Source organism: Diorhabda sublineata, chromosome 9, assembly GCF_026230105.1.
Source record: "Diorhabda sublineata isolate icDioSubl1.1 chromosome 9, icDioSubl1.1, whole genome shotgun sequence".
Classification (NCBI taxonomy): Eukaryota; Metazoa; Arthropoda; class Insecta; order Coleoptera; family Chrysomelidae; genus Diorhabda; species Diorhabda sublineata.
Window position 1 is genome coordinate 3,869,293 of NC_079482.1, and position 16,669 is coordinate 3,885,961.

A 16,669-nucleotide genomic window follows, 5' to 3' on the forward strand; every position below is an offset into this window, starting at 1 on the left:
AGAGTTGGGAACACTGGACGGTCGACTATTTTTAGTCGGATAATCACTGAAAAAAGTCGAGCGTTGTGGTTGACTGTCATTGCCTTCCGTTGCTGTTTCAAGTTTAAAAGTTTGTCAGGACACTAAAACGTTGTAAGCAAACAGTTCATCGACCGTCGTATTTTGATTATTTTATTTAGGGTTTTCTTGAATCCGTTTAACTCAGCAGGACGTTCTCATGAGACTGATTTGTAAAGTAAAGCGAAGACTGCTAACAAATACCAATAATAATATTCTCATGATATTTGAAGAAATTAATGACATATTCTTATAAACAGATGATTAAATCTTAGATTTGATAACACTATTAAGGGCAAGTTACTATAAATTTCATGATTTTCATGGCATAAGCTCAGCTAAAATGGGTGATGATCAATCCACTAATAATAATCGCCGTTATTTAACTGCCGACGTGTCCACTTTCGATTTTTATATAATTTTTACTTTTTAAATTTGCTCCATGCCCTCTCTATTGCGACCAAAAGATTTTCATGCGGTGATAATGATTGTGTGATTCGGTGAACTCTCTTGAGTCATTTCGGCTACATACTCAAGTTGATGTACCATTTTGAATTACTAAAACATCTTCCTCAAGTCTAGATAACATTGTATCCGACCACCTACCCCATGATGTTTGATCACTTAGTAATCAATTCAAGCCTCTTTGACCACGAAGTAGTGTTAATCTCTTGAGAAAAACACTCAGTTGGTGAGGATTTCCTCTAAACAAAACTTTACCAAATTTCATAACTTATGTTTAGCGAATGATTGGATTGATCGTTCTGAAGATATTGACCCTAAATTTTAGGACTTTCTCGATAAAACTATCAGGTGGTTCAATACAGCATTTCCTCTTAAAATTAGTCATCACAAATCAGGGTCTGCGAAAGGTAAATATAAGAATATGAGATCATAGACTCAATTATATCAATAACTATCTCTAGAGCTGAAAATTTCTCGTGGCTAGACTGGTATAATTCTATTTAAAATTGCGTCGATTTGTCCATGAAATTGTGGAATTTTCTTGTGACAATAAAGCTATCTGTTAGAGTAACTGCGCTGTCGAAGCTGTTCAAACTTAAGACGGTCATGGACAATAGGATGAACCTCAAATACATGGTACTATTGACTACATGAGGACCATCACTTTACGAAGTTCATTTTTTTAGTTTTTATTCCTACAAATTACTATCTATAACATTGAAGAAAAAGGTTGGGTGTTATGCACTGGAATACCTTCAGGAAAGAAAGTAACAAAGAAAATGGACCAGAAAACATTTACTTTTTTGAAGATGCGCTAATTTTCTTACGGAAGCCCCGCCTCTGCATTTTGCTCTTCTGTTTCGTCTTTTTGGATGTCCACTTTTTGGGAAGTTGAGGTATGAAAGTTCTTCTCCACATTTAGCTATGGTTTAAACAGGGTGCTTCAAAAAAAAGGCGATCTCGTCTCTAGGATAGAAAGAAAACTGAAAAATTAACTCTCATAATGCATACTAGTGATGAGAATCCGCAGGTCAAAAGGATATCAAATTATCAGATTTAGGTAACAAATAAATAGGTTATCGCATTCTACCTGGAAATTTTAATGGTGATATGCACCTGGATGTCTTAAGCAATCACTTATTCCAGATTTAACGCTAAACGAACAAAGATATCCATTTTTTTGAGCTCTACCGCACTTTGATAGAAGGTGACTTAATTGTTTGAGTAACCATTTTCAAAATCTATGGATTGGTAGAGGTGCAGAAGCTCAGAATCATTGGCCTCCTCGGTCAGGCAATTTCAACCCCTTGGAGAACATAGTTTGGTCGTATTTTAAAGAAAAAGTTTATGCTACAGAGGTAAATTCACCTCAAGAATTGAAAGACAGGAATCAACTTCACCTCATAGCCGACTCCCAACGGTTTAGAAGGTTAATGGATTCCTTAGAAAAAAGACTTATGTATTCGTGAAAACGGGGGATATTTTGAACACAGATCTGTAGATCTGTTCAACCAAATGCTTTTTTCTTATTTCCAACATTTCAATACGACTGCTTTCAACAAGAACTTGTCTAACTAATGTTAGAAATAAGTAATTTTTCGTGTACAAACCCATTTTGACATTGCATTATTAAATGTTTTGAAACTTCTAAATTTTGTGACAAAACTATTACATACTTAAGTTGTTTGTTTATCATACAAATAATCATGATATTTACCATCGGTAGTTAACAAACGAACCAGGAATAATATGAAAACAGCCCTTCTGACGTTTCGACGCGCACCCCCGTCGCGTCGTTCAACTCACGACGCCGATCAGGAAGGGATGCCTCGCCATAGTAGGGAGCTTATGTCAGGCATCACCTTCGCTAGGAACGCTCAGTTATCCCGAACGCGTCGTTATTGCAACATTCAAGTTCCCAAAAAACACTTGGCAATCACCGATAGTGTTTTGTTTGCGCAACATGTGCGATATCGGCGGTCTACTCAAACTCTGTGGAAAAAGTTGAGACGCGCCCCACTTTGTAAGTTTTGTGTTGTTTTCAATTTTTCAAATCACTTCCTATATATGTATCCACAATTTTCCATGTTAATTTCCTTTGTGTGGGTCAGTGATTTTTGAGTGTTTTGTTTTTTAAGTTCCACCTCAGTTTTTGTGTTTGTGTTTTTTTGGTGTTTTTTTTTTGAATATATAACAGGGTGAGACTAATATTTTTTTTAATCGCACGGCGCTGTAACATTTTATTGGAGAAATTGAAAATTTGAGTTTTCTCATTTCATTTTTTTAGTTTTCTGAATTTTCACATATAAATTTGGTAATCTCGTCATATAATTGACAAATATTGACTAAAAATATACTAATATATTCTGTTTTTAAAGTTTTTTTTTTCTTAAAGAAAACTTTTATGCGAGTTTTGAAACAATCCCAATTATACCGACCTATGCTTGTATCGATTTTTTAGAAAGGGACCAACTCCCACTATCCACTGTTTTTTCAACTTTTATGGATATTATCACAATCAGAATATACAGTATTGAGTAAAAAATACTCAAAATTGATACATTTTTTTCCTAAAACTAGTATTTAAATGACAATAATCTGAATTAAAATAATAAACTGAAATTTTGAGTGATTTGTTTTTTTAGTTATACTGAAAAATAGTTTCGTGAGGTTATTTTTCGTGTACATTTTTTATTTTTTGAGCTTTAGCCCCTGCAAGCAAAGTAATTTCCAAAATAATTTAGGTTTTCAAAAATTAAATAAACTCACAAAAAATATATTTGTTTAAAGTTTCTTTTCTCTGCAAATATGAGAAAAAAAAATAGTGTGAGAAATGTTTATAAGACTCAACATACATTAAATTAAAATTTTCTATTTTTGTTATAATAAAAAAATTCAAATTTGGCGTATTAGATAATAATTAACACTTATTAATAATAAATGAGGAAATCTAAATATGCAAATGAAAAACCCAAAGTATGCGCATAAAAATACAAATAATTCAGTCAAAATGAACAGAAAAATACCAAAATATACAAAAAAAACTTATACATCAATTTATTGATTCACTTTGAAATAAGTTTAATTTTTTTTACGTAGGCACTAAACTAAATCGGAATATGCTTTAATTTCAAAAAGCAAATTGTCGCTACTTATAAAAACAGTAAATCCCTGAATGTTTTTCGCAATTTTCAATTTAATTTTAAAAATTTTAGTGTAGAAACTTTAGTTAATATAATTGGGGGGTAATTATAGTTGCTGATTATTTCAGCAACCAAATCAATAAATTTAGTGAATTTTCCCTCCAAAATCTCAGCTACTTGACTAAGAAATTGAGATCTACAATTTCTTCAATAACTTTTTAGAACTTTTGAATTATTATGCCTGCCATTTTGATGTCACATTTATCACACAAAAATTCTTTCTTCCTCTCTCTAAGTAAAGTATCTTTGAGATGTTTAGTTTCATTCGCAATTTGAAACTTCTCTCATATGTTTGAAACGGGCCTTCTCTTTTTATGATCGACATTCGTCCAACTGGCTTCCATAATTGGTTTCTAGTCACACGATAATAAAATTTTTGATGTAGTCTAGTAAAGATTAGTCGATAAAGATGATTTTGGAAACGATGATGAACTTTGGAAGTAATTTTTCATTTCAAAATCTTAGCTAAGAAACTGAGATCTACAATTTCTTTAACTATTTTTGAACTATTGAGCTATTTTGCCTGTGACATTTTTAAAAGCTGCCTTAATTGATTTTTTCGAATAATTGCTCAGTATCAGTTAGGGATTGGGAAGATTTGTAAGACAATTTTGAAATAAAATCTTTTAGTTGACAAAAATTCTCGCAATGGAAAAGGGGCTTCCGACCAAGTGCCCCATTTTGTAATAATAAGTGGAATAAATAAAAGAGGAGTGATCTTTAATTTTTCTTTATAAAACTAAACCCTTATAGGTGGTTCCAGGTAGATTTTTTTTTATGTTTGAAGATGATTTACTTACAAGAGGAAAATTTTTCCTAATCTTCTCATCAAATCAATTTAAAGCACGGGCAAGACATCTATATTAAGTTGGGGTAAAAGATTTTCAAATTTTGCCTAGATTTTTTCGTGTACATCTGATAAAAATGAGCAAAAAATTATCTCCAGGACCAGGCGCAGGAAGAAAAAAATTTTAAAACTGTCTTTTGTACTGATCTGGCCATTGCAAAAATATTGGAGAAAAAATTTGGAGTTTTGATTACGCAGCTTTGCCAATGGAATATTTCATGTCATCATTTGACATTTCTGACATGTTTCTTCACAAAATTTGCACAGAAGGAACACATTTGTAGTAAAAATAATTAAAGGAAATTTCTGTTTTTTATAATTAGCTCCCTTGAAGATAAACAGAGCTGCAATCGCTTTGCTCCGTCACTTTCTTTTAAAGCAATGTATATTTCAATTTCTGAGTGATATTTTGGGATCTGTATCTATTGAATTTATGATTGCCTCCTTTTGCAAGTAATTTGTTGCTCAAACGCCAAGCAGTACTTGAGTTTATTACCTTCACTGGACCCAGCAATTACCATAATTATAGATAGTTTGCTAGTTCCATATTTACGCTGGTAATTCGCAGCGTCTACCCAAATCCGTAGGCAGCAACAGATCACTACCATCAATACCAATCTTCAAAACATGTGTGGAGTAGAAACAAACAATCTGCGCTTAATGTAGCAAAGATCTTGGCTGCTGTTTTTACTGGTGGTACTACAGTTCAGGATTTGATCGTGTCTGGACATAAAATACCACCATCACCGCCTGTTGGGTGCTAAGGCAGTTGAACAAAAACAACTTCTAGGCCTCTACAAGACTCAAATTCAATCCATCTTTCGGGTATTGCTCACATTTTTGGAGTTAGGCTTCCAACCATATCTTGATGATACTTGACTCAATATAGAAGATGGCAATTCGACTTATAGGCGATCCAGGCGAAGGTCGCCAGTCTGACCTTTCTGAGCTGTACAACATAATACCATCTAGAACAGTATACGAAGATCCATTCGACGGGGGAGTTGGCATGCAGACGTCCAGAACGTTAATGAAAAAGTGCAAACCTGTATTCACAGGCAGGCACAACTCGAACCACTCGAGTGCAATGACTAACCACCTTGTGCTTGTTTTTTTAGTTTTTTTAGAGAAAAAATTGTTACGTAGAAGTAGGAAGTACATACTTTTAGTGCCATACGCAAATGACACTGCGTAATGGAATCATTATTGGGTATTAATGGGTTGAACAGACGCGAAATACCATTGGTGGATAGTCTTTTGAATGCACAAGCTCAAATAAGACCCATCTCCATTTTATAGTCATTATGAAGGATTCCGTTGGTGTATGGGAGAAGAATGAACTAGAGAGTGTGTTGTCTATGAGCACCCAGTATGTTCAAACTCATTACAAATGATCTAGTGACCTTGAAAGGTTCAAACCAATATTACTCATTAGTTTTTTCAAGATAGCTTTAAATGAGGCAGAACAAGGTTATGTTTTGGTCTTTGAGATGATGAAGTTTGCTAATATTCATCGTTATCAGTAATGTTTCTAGTCTGATTACTTGTCTCATATACCACGTATGTGGGTTCTCATAAATTTTCTCCGTTTATAGAGGATTTATTACTTTATCCAATGCGACTCGCAAAACAGATATTTGTTGTCGAGCCATTGTAACTAATGGCCCTAAATTACGAAGTTTTAATATACAATAATTACGTTATACATCCGCTTTTGCCTTGACGCGTAACCACCAGCCATACGTTTCTCTGTGAATTATACCGAAAACCCCTTTTATACTCGCGGGGTAGTTTTGTTCTATTTAACTGAAGTTCAAAGTGATGTTCATACCTGTATTTCAAGGATTTTCAAAAGAATTTGATCCTCTTTTCATATTTCTTTGAAGAGATATTGACAGTCGATTAATTTTTTGATTACGTTATTATTACGTTTGATTCTTCTTTATCCCAAAAACAAATCCCAAAGAACTTCTTTCTTCCTATCTCCAAGTAAAGTATCTTTGAGATGTTTAGCTTCATTCGGATTGTACAGTAATTTGAAGCTCCTCTCGTATATTTGAAACGAACTTCCTCTTTTTATGATCGACATATGGTGAAACTTAATCCTGGAGGATGTTATCTATATACGTATCTGGTGCCATTCGTCTAACGACTTCTACGAGCTCTAAAAGATCCCATCGCCTCTATTTTAAGAGACGTATCGTTGCCAACAATGGTTTCGTCCAACTGGCTTCCATAATTGGTTTCTAGTCACATCTGTAATAAAATTTTTGATGTGGTCTTATGAAGATTAATCGATAAAAGAGTTTTTGGAAACGATGAAGAACTCTGGAAGGATATCTTGACTCCTGTGTGTTTTAAAAGAAACTGGTAGAGGCTAAAAACTGATTCAAATATCCTATACATATGTAGTCACAAACTGCAGTAAGCCTCTTCTGGGTAACCTAGACTCTATGAAGTGGAAGGTATATACGTTTGCTAAAGGTGGGACGAGCGGAGAAAATACAGAAGAGAAAATAACAGTGCTACTTCCGATGGAATTAAGTTGTGGTATTGACCTAGGCATCAGAATCAGATAGTACGATATCTAGAGCGGTTTCAGAAAACACCTAATCCGGAAGATCATTCTACTGTTGGTACAAGACTTCGGAAATGGGGAGTGACAACGGACTATTACAAAAAGTGTAATAAAGAAGAGAAGACGATGAAGCGACTGCTCTGTCAATGCGCTGCGCCGACGTTCAATGCCGAAGTAAGACACAATAGATTGTCGCGAAAAAAATGCAGAAATAGAAAAAGTGTAAAATTTTATTATGGGTTTGAATTTTTAAAAATGAGCTAAGAAAGGAAAAAATAAAGGACGAGGATTGGTTAACTAAGTTTCCAAATCATGTAAATAAAGGAAAAACTAGACTAATCTGATCGAGATTGCCTTTACTAACCTAACCTAACCTAGCAGATCAATTTTGAGATGTGTTGTTTGAGTTTTTGAGTGGAAGTTACTATTGTATACATTTTGCGACCCTTTCAGGTCTCCTTGTAAAATTTCCTATATAAAAAATAATTATTTGAAACTGTCAAAATATTTCAAAACAATGAAGACGTCCATCTACTAGATAAACAACGTCATAATATAGTAGAATGGATTCAAATTGTTTTAATTGTTAGTAATAACATGGAATATTCATTATTTTTGTTACTTTTAGGAATCCTATTTCCATTAGATATTCAATGGAATCTCGCATTTTTTATTTCATACTTTCCCAGTAAAATAAACCTCAAAACCCATATCCATCGATTTTCCTGGGGGTTATAGGAATTTTGGAAGCTTTTGACTGGAGCTTCCAGTAGCTCCCTCATCACAGTTCACTGGATATCCTCAATCGATTAACAATTGCGTTACCTTCGCAAAGTTTCCGATTTTGTGAAAGAGAATGAAGTCGCGGGGTAATTGATCCAGTTAATAGGGTGGCTATGGTAACACTCGAATCTTTCTTGAAGCTAGAAACTGGGTCAAGCTCAAAGTCCAGTGGCAGGGTGCATTGTCGCATTGATGCGACATCCTGCTGACTCGAATTCTATGAAGTATTAGATGAATGGTGGAATGAATTTTCTGTAGACCATCCCACTCATTTCAAACAATCTTCTGCGATCGATATTTGTTGTTGTTTTTGCTCCTCACTACCTTTGTGCACAGAACAAGTCAATCGACCATTCTTCCTGCTCGTGCTTTGTCTTTCACGCTTCCATGGACCTCCTTGAACTCTTGAGGCTAACAAAACATTTTTGCTCATGGAGTCATCAATGAAGACTGTTAATTTTTGTTTGAGATTTATTTTCTTCACCAACAAACCTGAAAGACCTGAAACAATGATTGCACGAAGCTGAAAAAAAATATGTATAGGCAGGGTCTTTCAAAACGTTCGCTTGCGAGTTATATTACTGCATTAAGCGATTAAAAATCACCTATAACGCATAGATTAATCGCAAATTAACAATGAGGTTTAGCCAATCAAAGCTTGCGGAACGTTTAAGTTCCTCCCTATCCAGCGGGCGGGAGAGCCATAAAAGTATTTAGCCGCTGCCGCATTTTTGAACTTACCTTTGTTTCTAAAACGTACTCGAAAGTTTTTCGGCTCGGGAGGAACTTAAACGTTCCACAAGCTTTGATTATTTGCGATTAATCTACGCGTTATAAGTGATTTTTAATCGCTTAATAATAATGAATACAACTGCTAAATGCCATATTCATAAACGTATATTTGAAGAAGTTTATAGCAGAACTTCCTTCATTAATCCGTGTATATATTTAATTAAACTTTACGTTTAACTGTTTACTGACGACGAATACTTTTTGTTTGTTTATGAGATACAGGGTTTTATTGTTCCACCGTAATCCGAATCTCTATTAATAATAGATAAAGTTGTAGAGAATGAAAGAATTGTTCGGCTCTAATATTATCTGACATAATCTTAATGAGTTGCCTTAAATTTCGTATTTCGGCGCAAAGCAATAGAAGGGGATAATAAAACCTCCTTTAATATAAATACCAGGATATAATAAGGATATATATTAATTGTCTTCGATTTTTTCAATGTCTGTATTAGAGTATTCTACAGATATTATCCACTTCCAATGGAATGAAATGTTTCTTCAACCACTTAGCTGTAACCCAACCAAAAAATTTTTTTTCACATCCCAAGGTCTGTTATTAGTAAGGTCATAAGGCTCGTGAAAACAAAATCTTATCACGTTCCTTTTTATTTCAATGAATGGGTGAGATATGAAGAAATATCTTATTAGTGCTATTTTGCATTCTATACTTTCACATTCCGAAAAGCCTCAGTTATTTCATTCCACTCTAATTGTGTTTAAATATCATTCGGATTATTTTTATTAATCTTGTCTTCCACATATCCGCAAAGGAAGTAATCTAATGGCGTTAAGTCTGGACATCTTGATGGCCTTTCAATTGTACCAAGTCGTCCAATCATCGAGATATTCTCTAATAATAATAGCAAAATATTTGAAGTGAACACACTGTTTACATAACTACTACACCAACACTCACAATTACACTGTCTGACGCGCGTTTCGTTAACCAAGTTATCGTCTTCAGAGACTGTTTATCTTTAGTCACTGAGAAAAAGATAGAGATAGAGACAGCAACAGTACCGCTTTGTACGCCAAACGACTAGAAGATAATCTAATCTAGATCTAGGAAAAGACCCGGTACCAAAAGATAGTTTCGAGCTATTAGTTATCCAGAGCAAAAAGAAAATTTGAAGAACTGGAAACTATCAAACAATCTTTCACATGTAACTAGAGTAGGCTTTAATTTTCTTCAGTTTTATGATGAAAAACTCGATTCTTATCTGCCAACTTTATCTGGTTGACTTACTTGTATACCTATTTTTGTGCATTCTAATGCAACTTATACTATCGAAGTGACCAGTTGCTATAATAACTAGATAGTACAGAGAATGTAGTACTAAACTGAATCACTAGAATTTTGCTGTCTTCATGAAACCACGAAGTTTCAAGCAACTACTTACGTTGAATCCGTACCAAAGAAGATACAGAAATGCTGCAATTTATGCTGTTATGCCGAGACAAAAAATTCTGAACTATGAATGGGAATAGTTACGCGACTGCAGTTGTCCCGAACGACGCGGAGCGGAGTTCGGGCAAGCAGTCATTTGCGGGAAAGACACTTTACGCATGAGTTAGGAACATTGTTTTTTCTACTACCGTATATACAAAAAAGTATACCAACCCATTTTTCTAAAATTATTTTATTCCAACAAACATAATAATATACAAAACTACAAAAATATAACTAAAAACTACTAATTATTATGAATATTAATATTGAAAACACAATTTGTAAGAATTGCCGGCCCAGTGGAGTTATTTGGTTTCAACTGGAAGGTAGATGACGTCCATGAAGTTGGCATCGGCTGCAGGTCGCATAAAGATGACGGTAACGGCAACGGTTTTAAGTCATTTGTAGTACAGAGAATTTTATTTGATATTTTTTTCTTCTGATTCTCGGAGTCCTCCAAATAGCCCTTAGCGACAGTAGTAGACTTCCAGCCACCGAGACGCTTTGGGTTGATTATTTCTTCGCCGGAGTCTGCTAGGAACGTTGCCGAAGAACGTCTGAAACTGTGTCCTGTATAACGTTCCGGATTAGGTAGGCGTAAATATGCGGCAATCACTGCTGGCATCTTACCAAAAGTGTTCACGCCAACGCATTGAACTGAGCATTTTCCATTCTTATAATGAATAAAAAATCGGCTGTGTGGCATGGTAGGTGGTCGTAAATCTGCGTACTTTGTGTACAGCGTCAAATAGGTTCCATCATTTTATTTCTTCAGATAAAACAAATGATCTTGACGAATTATTTGTGGAATCAGAAATTTTCACAACAATTAGGTCTGCGGAGAGCGCCAGCCAGCCAGTGCAAAAATGGTACTCACTTCAATCATCAGGTATACTTCTTGTGGTTTCTGTGCTATTATGGAAGTTTCCTATATCCAAATTTTGTTCTATTTTTACTAAACTTTTTAACATCGAATAGCGGGACCATAATGTATTAGACTTCAAAACGTTATTTAGGTATGAAAAATAGGCCAGAAATACCTCTTCCTTATAAGCTTTGGCCCCTTTCTCCTTACACCATGTAACAAAATGGTCGTTTTGCTTCTCATACCTTAGTCTGGATTTGGCAGTAACAGCTCGGAATTAGCTTCATTTGCAGCCTTCAAAATGGCTTCGGGAAGTTCTTCGTCGGATGAATCCATTAATATTATTGTATCGGATTCAGTTTAATGTGGTTTCATTTAGAAGAAGATTGTTCTTATTCGGTCACTTCCAAGACGTTTTGAACAACTTTGACCTTTTAGTAACAATTACAAGCTTGGGTTGTCATAGCAACTGATATCAAACCCGGGTGGTTTGATAGTTTTTTCTCCTTTGAAAAATGACACTTTCAAAACTAAAATGCGCGCGGGAAAGTGGGTTAAAATGCTCGGTCGTAGAAAAATAATATTTCTCTACAAAAACTCGTTAATCCTAGTTGAACATCAAGGTGGTTTCTTTTCGATTGTGTGGGTATGAGGCCATCAAAGTACGTTTAAAGGTACGAAACTTCGTTGCTGATGTACGTACTGCTTTCTATGAGTTGTTACCCTAACATAGAATGAAAGATCATTGATTATTTTCCAATACCTCTATTTCTACGCTATTTTCAGAACGTCTGACTAAAGCTTCTATGCCACTATAACAATATGATGTCTTTAGAGTCAAAATGTTCGTGCGCACGTTTAATTTTATCGTTTCTGTTAAATATTTTCCACCTTAACTTGGTCTTGAGCCTTGGAAACGCACACCTCGGCTGATTTTATATAATTTCTTGAAGCAACTGCCTTAGTAAGACAAAGTATTGTATTTGATTCCTTGAAGTCAGTCAACCGTCTTAGTCCCAAAATATTGTAGCCGTCACTTTTTTGGTGCTTTCGTGATATTTTTTGTTTTTTTCTGGACGAGTTCTCATTTCTATGGAATCTTTTTGGGATTTGGGATCATCTTCTAATCAATCTCGTCCCCGTTTTTGATTTGTGTCGGTTTCAATCTTCCTTTAGTAAAAAATTTGTAACAGCACGAAACTCAATTCGAGACATTCTAACAACACTTGACTTTACTGTAATAAAATGAATCGAAGCAGCAAGTTGAAAGTTTGTGTAAAGCTTTTTAACTATCTATTAAATGAGGTCAAGAACTTAAACTTATTGACCGCACATCGATAGATTAGTTGAAAGTCATCTTCAAACAATGTTGTCAATCGTGTGCTTATTTGTTGAGTAATTACGGTAGTTTGAAAATTAATTCTTTATAATCAAACGTCTCATTTTATTCGAATCCGATTGCCCATATTTCGTCTATGAAATATTAATTATCTTTCTTCTGTTGTCATAATTGGTTTTCTGAATCGATTCATGTCATAAAAAATTCCCTGTTGTTTGGTCTAAAACTGTGTTTAACTAATCCGACCGAAATCCCGATAAATAACATGCTTTAATATTTATAGTAAGTGGGTAGTTAAAGCAAAATTTATTATAACTGAGGTATATTGTCGAGTTGTTACAGATTTCTAAACAAAATGAAACTACTAAATCAGTTAATAAAGTTAGTATATTTCGAAAGTTTTATTGTGTATGTACTGTCAATAAAACGTTCAGAAAATGTGTTATTTATAATATATTATTTGTTTTGATTGATTTTGTATTTGAGTTTTGACTTTGTTCTGTAGAATATTTGGAAATCGTCCAAAGGTTGCATTGGAAATAAATTTTAATAGATACATGAAAGGAAATAACTCATTTTTTTGGGGAATAAACTCAACATTTATTGACGTGTATTATTTCGAATGTGGACATTTATTAAAAATCATTTTTTCGGAAATATGTTAATGACCTACATACGAAACACATGTGCCCATTTTGAAAGTCAATGTCAGTGCTTATACAGATTGACCTAGAAACAGATAACGTAAATTCAAGTTGTAGGTATTTGAATCAAAATAAAGTTTTTCTTTCATTGCTCCAAAGGATTCCTTTCAGGATAATAAGTAGAAAACCAATATTCGTCACACGTTGTTACCTTTTGTAATAATCTGAGTCATTTTCAAATGTCCAAACTCCAGTTTCTTGTTGGTCAAATGTGAGGAATTTAGTCACCAGTTTTGAACACACTTTTCGCGTGTTAGAATTTGCCGCACACATTATTCGTCGTCAATTTCCATAGATTCAACAATCCCAAGAATACATAGCCGAAGGCCAGATCGAACATTATTACAGACTTTTCGATTTTTTCATTAGTTTTTGAAGTAAAAAGGGACCAGAATGCGAATTATTTTCAACATCTCGGCCATCTTGGAAACGTTTAAACCACTCAAAAACACGTGGACGCGACAAACATTCATTGCCATACACTTGTTTCAATGATTTATAAGTTTCATTTGAAATTTCACAACAATCCGTTGTCTCATTTTTACGGTAAAACAAATAAACATCCCCTATACAAATGAAGGCAACGGCTATACTGATTTGTCTACAAGCACGGTAGAAATCGCATTCGGATTCAGAGTTAACAACTGCTAACTTAGCTTAGCTAGCCACACCTCCTTTGCTCTATTCATCTAGGAAAAAAGAATATTAGAAGGAGAGAGAGAGTTAGAAAGAGAGAGGAAGGAAGAAATACTTTATTGTTACAATTTTTAGACAAAAGCTTGTAAAAACTAAAAACACACATAAAAATAACTAAAGATACAAATGAAATAAAATTTCAATATACTGAAGAAAACCACAACGAGTAATAAAATTATAGGTAACAATTATATCCATATCAAAATTAAACCTAGCATGCTTGGAATTAATCGTTTACAGAGTAGAAGACACTTTCCAGTAAATATGCCCTCAAATTATTGCGGAATGCGGAAAAAGATGATAACGATTTAATTTCAATTGGCAAGTGATTGTGCATTTTTTTGCATTGTAAAATATTGAGCTCTTAACTAATTCTGAACGTGGATTAGACAGGTAAAGGTCGGACTCGGCGTTTCTAAGTAGATATCCGTACAATGACCTTTCTGAAATTGGAGAAGCGTGCTTAAAAATTAGGCGAACGGATTCAAAGATAAATAAAGAAGGAAGAGTCAGAATTTTTAATCTTTTTAAGAAGTCCCTGCAGTTTAGTCCAAATATCTAACATTTCTCTTTTGTAGTTTGAAGTTTCGATCAAATTGAGTCGCACCACACGTACCCCAGAAGGGAAGGACATGTTCAGTTCTTTGAAAACTGATCTCAGTGCAAAACAGGAGAAACTTTAATTTTTTAAATAACGATGAGACAGAGAAAATTAGAATCGCACCATGATTTAAGGGTGATTAGGTGTCTAGATATGATCCTATGAAGTGCCGTGAAATCAGGGCTTCAAGAAGAAACAAAATAGGGCCTAGTATTGAGCCTTGGAGCACTCCACATTCTATTGGTTTGCCCTTACAAACTGACTTCTGTTAGTAAGGTATGACTTAAACCATACTAGAAGTGTTCCCCTCAAAGTAGTATACAAACTACCATGATTAACACAATCGAAAAACAACAAAAAGTTGTTGCAGTTGTTGTTGATTTCTAACTCCTCCTTTATGCAGAGGTATAATTATACCCGTCTTAAGGCAATTGGGAAAAGAAATGTATGGAGAAAAAGCACGGAAGACCATGAGAGAAGAAGAACAAATCCATAACTGATGATATCATGAATAACTTATATCAAGAGAAGGCACAAAGATCTTTTGCCTACGATATATACGTCTACTTAGAACTCATCTACCTAATTGATCAAATAAGTTAGCTTAGCTTTTACGAGGCTGTAGAATCCGTTAATTGATACTCCACTAGACTCATGGGAGCATATTATTTGTGGTATAGAAATCAGCTACATCCGTAACTCATATGTAGTTTATTAAACACTCTGTTTACACTACTACTACACCAACACTCGCAATTACACTGTCTAACGGGCTTTTGTAATTGTAAGTGTTCGTGTGATGGTAGTTTATTCAGTATGACTATCATCAACGGTTCCAAAAATTCCAATCTAGTTATGCCCTAGGGACACTTCCTTGATCCAGGGAGTAGTTTGTATACTACGAGACATTCAGTTTCAGTTTTTTCGTCTCCAATCAACCTTTAGATATTCTAGTGATTAGCAATCATTCTAACTAATAAACAGTTCCAAAAATTCCAATCTAATTATGTGAAGCCTCATTTATTTTCAGCCCTAGGGACAATTCCTTGATCTAGAGAATGGTTTCTATACTACGAGACATTCTCTTTCGGTTTTTTCGTCTCTAATCAACCTTTAGATATTCTAGTGATTAGCAATCATTCTAACTAATACACAGTTCCAAAAATTCCAATCTAATTATGTGAAGCTTCATTTATTTTCAGTCCTAGGGATACTTCCTTCATCCAGGGAGTAGTTTGTATACTACGAGACATTCAGTTTCAGTTTTTTCGTCTCTAATCAACCTTTAAATATTCTAGTGATTAGCAATCATTCTAACTAATACACAGTTCCAAAAATTCCAATCTAATTATGTGAAGATTCATTTATTTTCAGCCCTAGGGATACTTTCTTCATCCAGGGAGTAGTTTGTATACTACGAGACATTCAGTTTCAGTTTTTTCGTCTCCAATCAACCTTTAGATATTCTAGTGATTAGCAATCATTCTAACTAATACACAGTTCCAAAAATTCCAATCTAATTATGTGAAGCCTCATTTATTTTCAGCCCTAGGGACATTTCCTTGATCCAGGGAGTAGTTTATATACTACGAGACATTCAGTTTCAGTTTTTTCGTCTCTAATCAACCTTTAAATATTCTAGTGATTAGCAATCATTCTAACTAATACACAGTTCCAAAAATTCCAATCTAATTATGTGAAGCCTGATTTATTTTCAGCCCTAGGGACAATTCCTTGATCTAGAGAATGGTTTCTATACTACGAGACATTCTCTTTCGGTTTTTTCGTCTCCAATCAACCTTTAGATATTCTAGTGATTAGCAATCATTCTAACTAATACACAGTTCCAAAAATTCCAATCTAATTATGTGAAGCCTCATTTATTTTCAGCCCTAGGGACATTTCCTTGATCCAGGGAGTAGTTTATATACTACGAGACATTCAGTTTCAGTTTTTTCGTCTCTAATCAACCTTTAAATATTCTAGTGATTAGCAATCATTCTAACTAATACACAGTTCCAAAAATTCCAATCTAATTATGTGAAGCCTGATTTATTTTCAGCCCTAGGGACAATTCCTTGATCTAGAGAATGGTTTCTATACTACGAGACATTCTCTTTCGGTTTTTTCGTCTCTAATCAACCTTTAGATATTCTAGTGATTAGCAATCATTCTAACTAATACACAGTTCCAAAAATTCCAATCTAATTATGTGAAGCCTCATTTATTTTCAGCCCTAGGGACAATTCCTTGATCTAGAGAATGGTTTCTATACTACGAGACATT

The 16,669-nt window shown here is 34.4% G+C and overlaps 1 protein-coding gene across 3 annotated transcripts in view; it reads left to right on the forward strand.

Annotated features, from left to right (window-relative positions):
• Positions 1 to 2,401: 2,401 nt before the first annotated feature.
• Positions 2,402 to 16,669, forward strand: part of LOC130449129 (1-phosphatidylinositol 4,5-bisphosphate phosphodiesterase epsilon-1-like) — a 337,095-nt gene continuing 322,827 nt past the window's right edge. For 2 of the 3 annotated variants that reach the window (XM_056786816.1, XM_056786818.1), the window contains exon 1: positions 2,402 to 2,545. The gene's annotated coding sequence lies outside the window, so the exon portion shown is untranslated. The remainder of the gene's footprint in view (positions 2,546 to 16,669) is intronic. The other variant, XM_056786817.1, reaches the window with a different exon arrangement.